At 46.7% G+C, this 16,912-nt stretch overlaps 1 pseudogene; it reads left to right on the top strand.

Annotated features, from left to right (window-relative positions):
• Positions 1-415: 415 nt before the first annotated feature.
• LOC112219939 overlaps positions 416-16,912 on the top strand; it is a 29,105-nt pseudogene continuing 12,608 nt past the window's right edge.

The following is a 16,912-nucleotide window of genomic DNA, read 5'->3' as shown; positions in this document are numbered from 1 at the left end:
CAGACTTGCAAATCCACACATAGAAATTAATATCCAGGGGAGTGGTTGAAAAACTAGTTTTAATGACTCCAATATATATATACAGTTGAAGTCGGAAGTTTACATATACTTAGGTTGGAGTCATTAAAACTTGTTTTCAACCACTCTCTCTCTCTCTCTCTCTCTCTCTCTCTCTCTCTCTCTCTCTCTCTCTCTCTCTCTCCTCTCTCTCTCCCCCCCTCTCTCTCTCTCTCTCTCTCTCTCTCTCTCTGAGCCTGCCTGGAGTTGAGAGATAAACAGCTACATTGTAATCTGTGGGTGGCACACACCTATAAAGCAGGCGATTAAGTAAACAAAAACAACAATCTTCTTATCTTTCTCTCTCCCTGTCACTCATGTGTTGACATCAGCGTGTGTCATGTGTGTGTCTCTACAGAGCAGCGCGAGCATTTGGAGAGTACCTGTCCCACACACACCCTGAGAACCAAAACGGATCAGGTCAGCATCCCTCCCTAACTGCCACCGTTTGTTCTCCCTCCATTTTTCTGTTCATTTTCCTCATGTGCTTTTCTCTCTTTTCTTTTGGATATTTACTTTATCCTCTAATTGATATGTAAATCACTGATGGAGGATAATGTTCCACTCTCCTATTCTCTGTCCTATCTGCTCTCGATTTCTATTTGTCTTATTCTGTAACTCCTCCATCTCTCTCTCTCCTTCTGCTTCACCTTGCAGCCCATCTCCTGTCTGACACGTTTGTGGGCCCAGACTCTGACTCCCCTGGTGGTGTCCGTCACCACAACAACAACCATCCATATCCCCACAGGGGTTCTCCAGCCCTCCCTGAGTCCAGCCTGGTGAAATCTCCGCTGGGCCACCTCCAGCCCCCCGCCCCCTCCATCACCACCACCAAGACCCGCCTGTCTCTGGAGCGCAGCTTCTCAGCCGAAGAGGACCAGCAGAAGTGTGTGGAGTGTGCCCTGCAGCCTGCCCGTGTCTACACCATCACCGGAGAGCACAGTATGCTGGGTAGCAACCGGGGCAGCAAGGAGAGCCTGGAGCTGGAAGTGCTGAAGGGGGCGTCGACCCTGGTCCAGCCCTCCACCTCCCCCTCCTCCACCTCCTCCCCCCACCCAGCACCACCTTCGCCATGGACACCGTGGCAACACTCATCGCGACGATGGGAGCCATCGTCACGGCAACCCTGTTGCCGGCAGCAGCAACAGCAACCACCACACCCTGGCTGTTACCGGCGGGGTGCTGCCCACCATGGTCACCATGGCAGCCACCACCACCTGTCCCAGCAGCCCCTGTCAAGCTCGGTCAGCGCCCACAACATCCGCAGCTGGGGTGAGGGGGAAAGGGGGCTCGCGGGAGGACTGCAGCCTCAACATGGCCTTGGACTCTAGCGGGGCTCCATCCCGTAGCCAGGGCTCCTGGATCTAGAGAGCTCCCGCGAGGCAGGCAAGCAACACAGACTCCTTGAGAGGATGTGGAGTGTGGACCGGATGACTGGGCTGGAGAGAGGTGAGCCGGGGGAGACAGAGAGGGAGAGGCGCTGAAATCCAAAGGGGGTTGTGTGGTGAAGGGGGGGGTCGATGTTAGTTGGATTGTGGCGTGGTCTGTATTTCTGACTCTTCGTCTCTCCTCTGCTCTCTCTCCCTGTGTGTCTCCCTCTCTCCCTCTGTGGAGTGGACTGGTGCTGTGCCCTTTGAGGTTTCCTATCGTTGCTATAAAGCTTTTAAAAACATACACACTATGTGGCTGGCTGCTACTGTAACTTCCATTCATTATCTCTCTCGCCACAGAGGACAACAACTGGTACCCAAAAGAAAATATGTTCAGCTTTCAGACTGCTTCTACCACCATGCAGGCGTGAGTACCCAGGCCTCACACACATACACAGAAGCACACACACACACACACACACACACACACACACACACACACACACACACACACACACACACACACACACACACACACACATACACACACACACACACACACACACACACACACACACACACACACACACACACACACACACACACACACACACACACACATACACACACACACACACACACACACACACACACACACACACACACACACACACACACACACACACACACACACACACACACACACACACACACACACACACGCACACACACATATACAAACATATAATATTATCAAACAAACATACCACATAGAGGACCAAACAGTTAGACACACACATATATGTACATAGACTAGTGCACACCCACACACATTCACATACATAATATCTCCCACAACAAGCCACAGTTGTCTACAGTAAGCTAGTTACAGTGAATCAGTGTGACCTTAGGGACAGATGCTTGTGCAGGTGCTAGCCCTGCTAACAACTGAACACCTGTCTCTCTGGGAACACACTGACATCCCAGCTAGCACATTTGGTTCCTTGGAAGTTGTGGGAACGTACATTTTCATTTCCCATTGGCTCTGGGAACTACGTTTCCTGACTGGTAAAACTGAAAGTTTTTAAACCTTCTGAGAACGGAAGTGAAAATTTCGCCTGATCTGGGAGCGGAAATGTTAGAGGAAGGTTCTGAGAATGTTTCACTATGGTTCCCTGGGAGGTTTTATTAATGTTCTGAGAACATGTTAGCTTAGTTTGGGTTCATTGTTTTAAACTCCAAGCACAGATAGGACCCATGGAAATGTTTTGCTTAGGCATTAATTATGCAAACACATTTTTGTCTTTTTTATTGTGACACAGCATCAGTGAGTTTCAAACCTATGATCTTCTGTTCTTTAACCTTGGAATTAGTCCACCGCGCCACCAGGATGGAGCTAGTAAGGCATCATAAAAAGCTGTTTATTTTAGTCTATTCAAACAGACGCCATTTCAAAGGAAACAAGCCCTCATTAAGATCAGGTGTGGACAATTAGTGGGCGCGCCAACACACCTGAACACACTTAACAAGATAGAGGATAGAGAGAGGTTTGTTATTTAACGTTCTGAGACCATGACATTAAATAAAACCATGAGGAAACCTACAGACAAACGTTACGCTGATTTTAATCAAAAACACTCTCTGTTTGTCACAGAGGGACAAGATTAATATGAGACGAAAGGCAAGTTCCTAACACACTAGAGCTCTGTGAGCAGTCCACAGTAATAGGGGCAGACTTTTTGATCAAGAGAGACCTTTAGAAAATATATACATTTTCGATAACACTAAACATACAAATATGTATTTTACAGTTATAAGGAAAGTGAAATCTTATAGTTAGTTGTTTTATAATTTGATTATACTATATTTAGAAAGTATATAAGTAATTTGAAGCCTTATACAGTTTTGTTGAATAGGAAATACATCATCAAATATTTAATATTTTAATCATATTTGTACTGTGTACTTGAGCTTGTATCCTCAAAAGGGACTACATCTCAGCAATGTATGAAGCATTACTACTTATTGTTTATGGCCCTCTCATGATAACTAATTACTTTTGGGGATTATGTAGATTACATTTTAGATTACATTCAGTTACATTTAACTGGTTTTAAATAGAACCCTGAAGAAAGCTGTATGAAACGTTACGCTGAAGTACTGCAATTCCAACAGAAGAATGTCATTTCTTAACATTCTCTGAACTATTTGAAAACATTCCCAATTTCAAACCAAAACATTAACCAAGTTCAAACATGTAACCATGTTTGAACTTTTAGGAAATGTCCTGTTAAAGTAATGAAATACCTAAAAAATATAAAAGATCCTTAAATATGCTGAGAATTTTCCAAAGTCAAGCAACTATCCTGCATGTTTCCCAGAATGTTGTGGGAAGGTTGTATGCAAAATAACCATAGGACAACTAAGCTCTCACCAAGATCTAAGAAACATATGGTTCTCAGAACATTATGTGCTAGATGGGATGTCAAAAAACATCCAGAAAAAAAGCTAAAATATTCTCTCTCTCTCTCTCTCTCTCTCTCTCTCTCTCTCTCTCTCTCTCTCTCTCTCTCTCTCTCTCTCTCTCTCTCTCTCTCTCTCTCTCTCTCTCTCTCTCTCTCTCTCTCTCTCTCTCTCTCTCTCTCTCATAATGCTTCCTCTCTCCTTTAATACACACACGTTGTAATAGACCTATAGGATGTTAATGTCTTTCTCTCCCTCTCTCTCTCTCTCTCTCTCTCTCTCTCTCTCTCTCCCTCTCTCCCTCTCTCTCTCTCTCTCTCTCTCTCTCTCTCTCTCTCTCTCTCTCTCTCTCTCTCTCTCCCTCTCTCTCTCTCTCATAATGCTTCCTCTCTCCTTTAATACACACACATTGTAATAGACCTATAGGATGTTAATGTCTTTCTCTCTCTCTCTCTCTCTCTCTCTCTCTCTCTCTCTCTCTCTCTCTCTCCTCTCTCCCTCTCCCTCTCTCTCTCTCTCTCTCTCTCTCTCTCTCTCCCTCTCTCTCTCTCTCTCTCTCTCTCTCTCTCCCTCTCTCTCTCTCTCATAATGCTTCCTCTCTCCTTTAATACACACACGTTGTAATAGACCTATAGGATGTTAATGTCTTTCTCTCTCTCCCTCTCTCTCTCTCTCTCTCTCTCTCTCTCTCTCTCTCTCTCTCTCTCTCTCTCTCTCTCTCTCTCTCTCTCTCTCTCTCTCTCTCTCTCTCTCTCTCTCCCTCTCTCTCTCTCCCTCTCTCTCTCTCTCCCTCTCTCTCTCTCCCTCTCTCTCTCTCTCTCTCTCTCTCTCCCTCTCCTCTCCCTCTCTCTCTCTCTCTCTCTCTCTCTCTCTCTCTCCCTCTCTCCCTCTCCCTCTCTCTCTCTCTCTCTCTCTCTCTCTCTCTCTCTCTCTCTCTCTCTCTCTCTCTCTCTCCCTCTCTCTCTCTCCCTCTCTCTCTCTCCCTCTCTCTCTCTCCCTCTCTCTCTCTCTCTCTCTCTCTCTCTCTCTCTCTCTCTCTCTCTCTCTCTCTCTCTCTCTCTCTCTCTCTCTCTCTCTCTCTCTCATAATGCTTCCTCTCTCCTTTAATACACACACGTTGTAATAGACCTATAGGATGTTAATGTCTTTCTCTCCCTCTCTCTCTCTCTCTCTCTCCCCCTCTCTCTCTCTCTCTCTCTCTCTCTCTCTCTCTCTCTCTCTCTCTCTCTCTCTCTCTCTCTCTCTCTCTCTCTCTCTCTCTCTCTCTCTCTCTCTCTCTCTCTCTCTCTCTCTCTCTCTCTCTCTCTCTCTCTCTCTCTCTCTCTCTCTCTCTCTCTCTCTCTCTCATAATGCTTCCTCTCTCCTTTAATACACACACGTTGTAATAGACCTATAGGATGTTAATGTCTTTCTCTCTCTTTCTCTTTCATGCACTTCTTTCTCTGACCCACTGCAGGATATCGTGAGTATCTTTGACCTGTTGAATCTAGCTTCCCTCCCGCTCCTAAACCCCCTTAACCCTATGACCTTTAACCCCATGACCTGTAACCCTTCCCTGGGCTGAGTGTTTCCCTGGGCTGAGTGCTCTACCAACAGTGAAATCATGTCCTAACCCACTACAACCCAGACATAGGCGTTGTAGTTAGCTGAACCCCTATGCAAAACAAACCCATGCCACTGACTGAAACCTTCACTAATCCACTGCAACTGACTGCAACTGAGCCTTTAGCCAACCCCAAAACCAAGCCATGGAAAAGGGCCTCTGTGCGCTGAGCCGTCCTGAGCCCTGTCACTGCAGCTAAACTTAGCTCTAATCCACACTGCAAGAAGACCCTGGGGCGACTGGCACAGACAGACAGCTAATAACCCAAACCCAGCCGCAAGATGCAGACTGATCTGGCTGCTGCACTGTTCTCCCTCACCTCTGGCTGCTTGATACCTCCAACTAACCCACATGATCAACTCTTCAGCTAAACCCCAGCTGGCCCTAACTTCTGACGCTAACCTCCTTAACTAACTCAAACAAAGAGCCAGCATCCCAAATCCCCATGATGCAAACCTAGCCGTTACAGCTACATGCCAGTAACACTACAGCTACATGCCAGTAACACTAGTGCCAGTAACATAGTGTTACTGTGGCTAAACCCTGCCAATACCCCCCGCCTCCCCTCCTCTTCCTCTTGCGCTACATCTCTCTCCTCGTGCTAAGCCAGCATTCTCCCTCTCATCCTTTCATTCTGTGCCACGTCCCAGCAGGGCTTTCCGGGGATTTGTGCAGAGAAAGAGGAGAGAGAGGGAGCTGGATTCGGCTGAAGTCATCCAGAGGTACCTACTGTGTTCCTGGCTGGTCAGGGTGTGCTGCTGTGCTCCAGTACTGGCTGACTCTCGACCCATCCATTATCAATAGAATCGATGTAGACTCCCAGGAGGGGTAGAAAATAGCATGAGGCACCATGACGTTATTACTATAAGTGAGAGAAAAAAGTATCTAAATTGTAATATTGGGATGCAGACTCTATGCAATACATTTAAACTCTATATCTGCCATGGTATCCTTTACTCTTCTTAAGCTCACTACCATGTATGTATGGTGTATATATTTTTTTCAAAGTAGATTTGTTTAGGACTACCTAGAAACTAGAAACACTCTGTGTGACCCTGATTTGGCCCACTGCAGTAAAAGCTTAACCCTAATTTGCTCCAGGGGTGTTGAACACATTTCACTGCACCTATCCAGTGTATGTGACAATGAAACATATCTCTCATTTATTCCATTCCAGCCATTACAATGAGCCCATCCTCCTATAGCTCCTCACACCAACCTCCTCTGGTGAGGTTGTACAATAGTATGGAACCTGGCTATGTCAGCGCTAACGTAGCTAAAAACTCACGATGAGCTTGGCTACTGTATATGAGGCATAGTTAGCGATGCAAACCAGGCTAACTGGACAGGTGACTTTGGGAGTGAACCCATTACCCTGGCAGAGTCCGTCAGATGGGCAGACGGATGAACGGACAGATGTTTTCCCACAATGCCAGGCTGCTGCAGTAAAAAGTCACTGTGGCACGAAGCTAATTAATGGAGGAGCAACACACCCCCATTCCCTCTGTCTTGACATGAAGAGGTGGAGAGAAAGAGAGAGAGATGGAGAGGTAGAGAGAGAGGGAGTAGGAGCAGAGAGGAGATGGGGAAGAGAGGGAGGATACGAGATAGGGAGATTGAGGGAACGTGAGGTGCGAAGAGGAGAGTGGAGATATGGGAAAAGAGAGGGAGGACCAGGGTGCATTGGAGCAGCCTTCAGCACACAAGACTCCCAATCAGAATATACACAGAGGGAGAGAGAATGAGGGAGAAAAGGATAGATAGCGCCGGAGGAGCATCGGATCGGCCCTCAGCGCGTGAGCAGCATAGAGAGATAGATGAAGGGAGAGGACAGAGGTAGAGAGAGGACAGAGGTAGAGAGAGGTAGAAAGAGGACAGAGGTTTGAGAGAGGACAGAGGTAGAGAGAGGACAGAGGTAGAGAGAGGACAGAGGTAGAGAGAGGTAGAAAGAGGACAGAGGTAGAGAGAGGACAGAGGTAGAGAGAGGACAGAGGTAGAGAGAGGACAGAGGTAGAGAGAGGACAGAGGTAGAGAGAGGACAGAGGTAGAGAGAGGTAGAAAGAGGACAGAGGTAGAGAGAGGACAGAGGTAGAGAGAGGACAGAGGTAGAGAGAGGACAGAGGTAGAGAGAGGACAGAGGTAGAGAGAGGACAGAGGTAGAGAGAGGACAGAGGTAGAGAGAGGAGAGAGGTGGAGAGAGGTAGAAAGAGGACAGAGGTAGAGAGAGGACAGCGGTAGATAGAGGACAGAGGTAGAGAGAGGACAGAGGTAGAGAGAGACAGAGGTAGAGAGAGGAGAGAGGTGGAGAGAGGACAGAGGTAGAGAGAGGACAGAGGTAGAGAGAGGACAGAGGTAGAGAGAGGAGAGAGGTAGAGAGAGGAGAGAGGTGGAGAGAGGACAGAGGTAGAGAGAGAGGACAGAGGTAGAGAGAGGACAGAGGTAGAGAGAGGACAGAGGTAGAGAGAGGAGAGAGGTGGAGAGAGGACAGAGGTAGAGAGAGGACAGAGGTAGAGAGGGACAGAGGTAGAGAGAGGACAGAGGTAGAGAGAGGAGAGAGGTGGAGAGAGGTAGAAAGAGGACAGAGGTAGAGAGAGGACAGCGGTAGATAGAGGACAGAGGTAGAGAGAGGACAGAGGTAGAGAGAGGACAGAGGTAGAGACAGGACAGAGGTAGAGAGAGGAGAGAGGTGGAGAGAGGAGAGAGGTAGAAAGAGGACAGAGGTAGAGAGAGGACAGAGGTAGAGAGAGGACAGAGGTAGAGAGAGGACAGAGGTAGAGAGAGGACAGAGGTAGAGAGAGGACAGAGGTAGAGAGAGGAGAGCGGTAGAGAGAGGACAGAGGTAGATAGAGGACAGAGGTAGAGAGAGGACAGAGGTAGAGAGAGGACAGAGGTAGAGAGAGGACAGAGGTAGAGAGAGGACAGAGGTAGAGAGAGGACAGAGGTAGAGAGAGGAGAGAGGTAGAGAGAGAGAGAGGTAGAAAGAGGACAGAGGTAGAGAGAGGACAGAGGTAGATAGAGGACAGAGGTAGAGAGAGGACAGAGGTAGAGAGAGGACAGAGGTAGAGAGAGGACAGAGGTAGAGAGAGGACAGAGGTAGAGAGAGGACAGAGGTAGAGAGAGGAGAGAGGTAGAGAGAGGAGAGCGGTAGAGAGAGGAGAGGGTAGAAAGAGGACAGAGGTAGAGAGAGGACAGAGGTAGAGAGAGGACAGAGGTAGAGAGAGGAGAGAGGTAGAGAGAGGAGAGAGGTAGAGAGAGGAGAGAGGTAGAAAGAGGACAGAGGTAGAGAGAGGACAGAGGTAGATAGAGGACAGAGGTAGAGAGAGGACAGAGGTAGAGAGAGGACAGAGGTAGAGAGAGGACAGAGGGAGAGAGAGGAGAGAGGTGGAGAGAGGTAGAAAGAGGACAGAGGTAGAGAGAGGACAGCGGTAGATAGAGGACAGAGGTAGAGAGAGGACAGAGGTAGAGAGAGGACAGAGGTAGAGAGAGGACAGAGGTAGAGACAGGACAGAGGTAGAGAGAGGAGAGAGGTGGAGAGAGGAGAGAGGTAGAAAGAGGACAGAGGTAGAGAGAGGACAGAGGTAGAGAGAGGACAGAGGTAGAGAGAGGACAGAGGTAGAGAGAGGACAGAGGTAGAGAGAGGGAGAGCGGTAGAGAGAGGAGAGAGGTAGAAAGAGGACAGAGGTAGAGAGAGGACAGAGGTAGAGAGAGGACAGAGGTAGAGAGAGGAGAGAGGTAGAGAGAGGAGAGAGGTAGATAGAGGACAGAGGTAGAGAGAGGACAGAGGTAGAGAGAGGACAGAGGTAGAGAGAGGACAGAGGTAGAGAGAGGACAGAGGTAGAGAGAGGAGAGAGGTAGAGAGAGGAGAGAGGTAGAAAGAGGACAGAGGTAGAGAGAGGACAGAGGTAGATAGAGGACAGAGGTAGAGAGAGGACAGAGGTAGAGAGAGGACAGAGGTAGAGAGAGGACAGAGGTAGAGAGAGGACAGAGGGAGGAGAGCCGGTGACTCATCCCCAGCTGACTGAGTGGGCGGAGGGGTGTTTTCTCCTTCTCTTTCATCCTCTCAGTAGCCAACGACCTGCTGCATGTCTCTTCTGTGGGCATGCAGAGAAAAAGAGGAGAGCTGGTCTCTGTTCTCCATTCTATCAGCTCACACTCACACCATCCGTCATGCAACGATAGTGATGAGGCTTGCTCTTTTTAGGGTTGAGGGGTTAAGGAATGTTTGAAAAAGCACTGTTTTAATCACAATATAAAACTAGTCTGATCCCTCTCTCTCTCTCTCTCTTCTCTCTCTCTCTCTCTCTCTCTCTCTCTCTCATATGTCATCCTCATGTCTCACAATTCTCCACCCATACGCGGTAGCTATGTTTGACCCTGTCTTCATTAGACATGTTGTTGTCCTGGTGAACAATCACAAGGCATTCTGAAGAGATGAAGGGAGGAGAGGAAATGTTTATATATTAGAAATGAGCTATTATACAGAATGAATGGCATGAATAAGGAACGACAGGCTGGCAGTTAAGAGGGGGAAACAGACAGAGCACACAATGATATTGGTTGTTAGTGAAATGTCACTCAAAGCTATGAAGAGGCGTAACACTTTAAGCTGGTCCATGAAGAAGGCTTCTGTATTTTTCTCTTTGATCTAGGCCAGCTATTCCCCAAACTGGGGTACGCGTCGGGGGTACGCGTCGGGGGTACGCCAAATAAAAATGTGATTCATGTCCTTTTTTTTTTTACAAACATTTTTCTTCACATTTTCAAACAGTCCATTTAGTGAGGCCCGCCTCCATAGAGACACATACCAGCTCTACTGGTAGTACTGCTACTACCAGCAGTACTACACCTGCACCTGTCGACAACACACGTTGTTCTGCTTCCACAAACACATCCAATGCTAGCATCAGTAATTCCACATTTGTTGTTTGCCCAGCTAGCATGGACACTGACAGTTGTGAATCTGATGCAGCCGAAGAGCTACTGCCCCCTTACCCAGGGAAAGCACCAAATAACAGACAGGGACATTGGACCATCGAAAAGCCGCAAATATGATGAGAACTACATTGATTTGGGGTTCACTTATATTGGGAGTAGTGCCTTTCCTCAGCCACAGTGTGTTATATGTGCAAAAGTATGATCTCACAACTCGATGAAACCTTCACTCTTGCGCAGACATTTTGAAACAAAACATGCCAATTTGAAAAATAAGCCACAGGAGTTTTTTGAGCGAGAATTAAGATGACTTTCGAGTAGTAAGACGTATGAAAGCAACAGATACCATTAATAAGAAGGGTCTAGAAGCGTCTTATACGGTGAGCTACCAAGTGTCTAGGACAGGCAAGCCCCATTCTATTGTGGAGGACTTCATTCTTCCTGCTGCCGCGGATATGGCTGGGACAATGCTGAGGGAAAAGGCAAAAACTATACATCAGTGACATGGCAGGAGATGTTTTGAAACAATTACTGCTTCGCATACAAGCCAATTAATTCTATGTGTTACAGCTGGATGAGTCAACAGACTTGGCGGGTCTGGCACAGCTCCTGGTATATGTCTGTTACAGCTGGATGAGTCAACAGACTTGGCGGGTCTGGCACAGCTCCTGGTATATGTCTGTTACAGCTGGATGAGTCAACAGACTTGGCGGGTCTGGCACAGCTCCTGGTATATGTCTGTTACAGCTGGATGAGTCAACAGACCTGGCGGGCCTGGCACAGCTCCTGGTATATGTCTGTTACAGCTGGATGAGTCAACAGACCTGGCGGGCCTGGCACAGCTCCTGGTATATGTCTGTTACAGCTGGATGAGTCAACAGACGTGGCAGACCTGGCACAGCTCCTGGTATATGTCCGTTACGTTTATGGGGGTCAATTAAGGAAGACATCCTCTTCTGCAAACCACTGAAAACCAGGACAACAGGAGAGGATTGTTTTAAAGTACTGGACTGCTTTGTGACATCAAATTGACTTTGGTGTTCAAGATGTGTTGGTGTCTGTACTGATGGCACAAAAGCCATGACAGGGAGACATAGTGGAGTGGTAACGCGCGTGCAAGCAGTTGCTCCTGAAGCCACTTTGGTACACTGCAGCATCCACCGAGAGGCTCTTGCTGCCAAGGGAATGCCTGACAGTTGAAAGACGTTTTGGACACTACAGTGAAAATGGTTAACTTTGTTAATGCAAGGCCCCTGAACTCTCGTGTATTTTCTGCACTATGCAATGATATGGGCAGCGACCATGTAACACTTTTACAACATACAGAAGTGCACTGGTTATCAAGGGGCAAAGGATTGACACGTTTTTTAAATTGAGAGACGGGCTTAAAGTTTTCTTTACTGACCATCATTTTCCCTTGTCTGACCGTTTGAATGATGACGAGTTTCTCACATGACTGGCCTATCTGGGTGATGTTTTTCTCGCCTGAATTATCTGAGTCTAGGATTACAGGGACTCTTTGCAACTATATTCAATGTGTGGGACATAATTGAGGCTATGAATCAGAAGTTGGAGTTCTTCTCTGTCTGCATTAACAAGGACAACACACAGGTATTTCCATCATTGTATGATTTCTTGTGTGCAAATGAACTCAAGCTTATGGACAATGTCAAATGTGATATATTGAAGCACCTGAGTGAGCTGGGTGCTCAATTACGCAGGTAATTTCCCGAAGCGCATGACACAAACAACTGGATTCGTTATCTCTTTCATGCCCTGCCTCCAGTCCACGTACCGATATCTGAACAAGAGAGCCTCATCGAAATTTCAACAAGCGGTTTCAACAAAGTGGTTTCAACAAACAGTGTCTGTTAAGACACTGATGCCCTTTGCAACCACGTATCTAATGTGAGAGTGGATTCTCGGCCCTCACTAGCATGAAAACTCAAAATACAGGCACAGACTGTGTGTGGAAAATTATTTTTGACTGAGACTCTCTCCAATACAACCCATTATGGGTTATGTGCATCCTTTCAAGCACACCTTTCTCATTAACCTGTGGTGAGTTATTCACCATTTTCGATGAATAAATAAGGTTTTATATGTAAGATGGCTAAATAAAGAGCAAAATGATTGATTATTATTATATTATTATTTGTGCCCTGGTCCTATAAGACCTCTTTGTCACTTCCCATGAGCCAGGTTGTAACAAAAACTCACACTCATTCTTATGTTTAATACATGTATTGTATTGTGTGTGTGTGTGTGTGTGTGTGTGTGTGTGTGTGTGTGTGTGTGTGTGTGTGTGTGTGTGTGTGTGTGTGTGTGTGTGTGTGTGTGTGTGGCAGGCTTACAATGATGGCAAAAACACCATTTGAGAGTGCGCTGCCCCTGGTGCTAGGGGGTACGCAGCTGGAGGTTGAATGTTTGTAGGGGTACGGGACTAAAAATGTTTGGAAACCACTGATCTAGGCTACTGGTTCAAACATATCTAGTAAGAAACATCTGACAAAGGGCAGTAGTGTTACATGTAGTAGCAGGTACATATATACGGTTATGTAGTAGCAGGTACATATATACGGTTATGTAGCAGCAGGTAGATATGGTTATGTATCAGCAGGTAGATATATACTGTTATGTATCAGCAGGTAGATATGGCTATGTATCAGCAGGTAGATATATATGGTTATGTATCAGCAGGTAGATATGGTTATGTAGCAGCAGGTAGATATATATGGTTATGTAGCAGCAGGTAGATATGGTTATGTATCAGTAGGTAGATATATACGGTTATGTAGCAGCAGGTAGATATGGTTATGTATCAGCAGGTAGATATATACTGTTATGTATTAGCAGGTAGATATGGTTATGTATCAGCAGGTAGATATATATGGTTATGTAGCAGCAGGTAGATATGGTTATGTATCAGCAGGTAGATATATACGTTATGTAGCAGCAGGTAGATATGGTTATGTATCAGCAGGTAGATATATACGTTATGTAGCAGCAGGTAGATATGGTTATGTATCAGCAGGTAGATATATACGTTATGTAGCAGCAGGTAGATATGGTTATGTATCAGCAGGTAGATATATACGTTATGTATCAGCAGGTAGATATATACGTTATGTAGCAGCAGGTAGATATATACGTTATGTAGCAGCAGGTAGATATATACGGTTATGTAGCAGCAGGTAGATATGGTTATGTAGCAGCAGGTAGATATGGTTATGTAGCAGCAGGTAGATATGGTTATGTAGCAGCAGGTAGATATATACGTTATGTAGCAGCAGGTAGATATATATGGTTATGTAGCAGCAGGTAGATATATATGGTTATGTAGCAGCAGGTAGATATATATGGTTATGTAGCAGCAGGTAGATATATACGTTATGTAGCAGCAGGTAGATATGGTTATGTAGCAGCAGGTAGATATATACGTTATGTAGCAGCAGGTAGATATATATGGTTATGTAGCAGCAGGTAGATATATACGTTATGTAGCAGCAGGTAGATATGGTTATGTAGCAGCAGGTACATATATACTGTTATGTAGCAGCAGGTAGATATATACGTTATGTAGCAGCAGGTAGATATATACGGTTATGTAGCAGCAGGTAGATATGGTTATGTAGCAGCAGGTAGATATGGTTATGTAGCAGCAGGTAGATATATACGTTATGTAGCAGCAGGTAGATATGGTTATGTAGCAGCAGGTAGATATGGTTATGTAGCAGCAGGTAGATATATATGGTTATGTAGCAGCAGGTAGATATATACGTTATGTAGCAGCAGGTAGATATGGTTATGTAGCAGCAGGTAGATATGGTTATGTAACAGCAGGTAGATATATACGTTATGTAGCAGCAGGTAGATATGGTTATGTAGCAGCAGGTAGATATATACGTTATGTAGCAGCAGGTAGATATATACGTTATGTAGCAGCAGGTAGATATGGTTATGTAGCAGCAGGTAGATATGGTTATGTAGCAGCAGGTAGATATGGTTATGTAGCAGCAGGTAGATATGGTTATGTAGCAGCAGGTAGATATGGTTATGTAGCAGCAGGTAGATATGGTTATGTATGCAGCAGGTAGATATGGTTATGTAGCAGCAGGTAGATATGGTTATGTAGCAGCAGGTAGATATGGTTATGTAGCAGCAGGTAGATATGGTTATGTAGCAGCAGGTAGATATGGTTATGTAGCAGCAGGTAGATATATACGTTATGTAGCAGCAGGTAGATATATACGTTATGTAGCAGCAGGTAGATATATATGGTTATGTAGCAGCAGGTAGATATATACGTTATGTAGCAGCAGGTAGATATGGTTATGTAGCAGCAGGTAGATATGGTTATGTAGCAGCAGGTAGATATGGTTATGTAGCAGCAGGTAGACATATATGGTTATGTAGCAGCAGGTAGATATGGTTATGTAGCAGCAGGTAGATATGGTTATGTAGCAGCAGGTAGATATATACGTTATGTAGCAGCAGGTAGATATATATGGTTATGTAGCAGCAGGTAGATATATACGTTATGTAGCAGCAGGTAGATATATATGGTTATGTAGCAGCAGGTAGATATATACGTTATGTAGCAGCAGGTAGATATGGTTATGTAGCAGCAGGTAGATATATACGTTATGTAGCAGCAGGTAGATATATACATTATGTAGCAGCAGGTAGATATGGTTATGTAGCAGCAGGTAGATATATACGTTATGTAGCAGCAGGTAGATATATATGGTTATGTAGCAGCAGGTAGATATATACGTTATGTAGCAGCAGGTAGATATGGTTATGTAGCAGCAGGTACATATATACTGTTATGTAGCAGCAGGTAGATATATACGTTATGTAGCAGCAGGTAGATATATATGGTTATGTAGCAGCAGGTAGATATATATGGTTATGTAGCAGCAGGTAGATATATACGTTATGTAGCAGCAGGTAGATATATACTGTTATGTTGCAGCAGTTGAATGGTCCAATGTTACTTAAAACACTCATCTGACAGACCTAAATTATTAAATAATTTCTTAAATCTTTAATTTAAAAAATGTTGTGCACATCTCTGTCACACTTTTTATCTTATTGGTTACGTCACAAATGGCACCCTATTCCCTACATATATACTGCACTACTTTCCACAGTGCTCTGGTCAAAAGAAGTTCACTATGTAGGGTGCCATTTGGGGCACATACACTCTCTTTCCCTTATTAACTCACTTCCTCCTCTAAATTATTCTTCCCTTCTTTTCTTCCTCCTCCTCCTCCTCCTCCTCCTCCTCCTCCCCCCCTCCTCCTCCTCCTCCCTCTCTCCCCATCTCCATCTCCTCCTCCCCCTCCTCCTCCTCTTCCTCCTCCTCCTCCTCCCTCTCTCCCCATCTCCATCTCCTCCTCTTCCTCCTCCCCCTCCTCCTCTTCCTCCTCCCCCTCCTCCTCTCTTCCTCCTCCTCTTCCTCCTCCTCCTCCTCTTCCTCCTCCTCTTCCTCCTCCTCCTCCTCTTCCTCCTCCTCCCCCCCCCCCCCCTCCCCCTTCCCCTCCTCCCCCTCCTCCTCCTCATCCTCCTCCTCTCTCTCACCCCATCTCCTCCTCCTCCTCCTCCCTCTCCCCCCATCTCCATCTCATCTCCTCCTCCTCCTCCCTCTCTCCCCATCTCCTCCCTCCTCCTCCTCCTCCTCCCCCTCTCTCCCCATCTCCATCTCCTCCTCCTCCTCTCTCTCTCCCCATCTCCATCTCCTCCTCCTCCCTCTCTCCCCATCTCCTCCTCCTCCTCCCTCTCTCCCCATCTCCTCCTCTTCCTCCTCCCTCTCCCCATCTCCTCCTCCCTCTCTCCCCATCTCCTCCTCCCTCCTCCTCCTCCCTCTCTCCCCATATCCATCTCCTCCTCCTCCTCCCTCCTCCTCCTCCCTCTCTCCCCATCTCCTCCTCCTCCTCCTCCTCCTCCTCCCTCTCTCCCCATCTCCATCTCCTCCTCCTCCTCCTTCTCTCCCCATCTCCATCATCTCCTCCTCCTCCCCTCTCTCCCCATCTCCTCCTCCTCCTCCTCCCTCTCTCCCCATCTCCATCTCCTCCTCCTCCTCCCTCTCTCCCCATCTCCATCTCCTCCTCCTCCTCCCTTTCTCCCCCCATCTCCATCTCCTCCTCCTCCCTCTCTCCCCATCTCCTCCTCCTCCTCCTCCTCCTCCCCTCTCTCCCCCATCTCCTCCTCCTCCTCCCTCTCTCCCCATCTCCTCCTCCTCCCCCTCTCTCCCCATCTCCTCCTCCTCCTCCTCCCTCTCTCCCCATCTCCTCCTCCTCCCTCTCTCCCCATCTCCTCCTCCTCCCTCTCTCCCCCATCTCCTCCTCCTCCTCCCTCCCTCCCCCATCTCCATCTCCTCACGCCCAATCTGCCCACAGGAACTTCCGGAAGCATCTTAGAATGGTGGGCAGCAGGAGAATGAAGGCACAGAGTGAGTTACAGTGTTACTGTGTGCTGTGTG

Source organism: Oncorhynchus tshawytscha, unplaced genomic scaffold (assembly GCF_018296145.1).
Source record: "Oncorhynchus tshawytscha isolate Ot180627B unplaced genomic scaffold, Otsh_v2.0 Un_contig_18915_pilon_pilon, whole genome shotgun sequence".
Lineage (NCBI taxonomy): Eukaryota > Metazoa > Chordata > Actinopteri > Salmoniformes > Salmonidae > Oncorhynchus > Oncorhynchus tshawytscha.
Note: the sequence above shows the minus strand (reverse complement) of the source record. Positions and strands in the feature narration are given on the sequence as shown.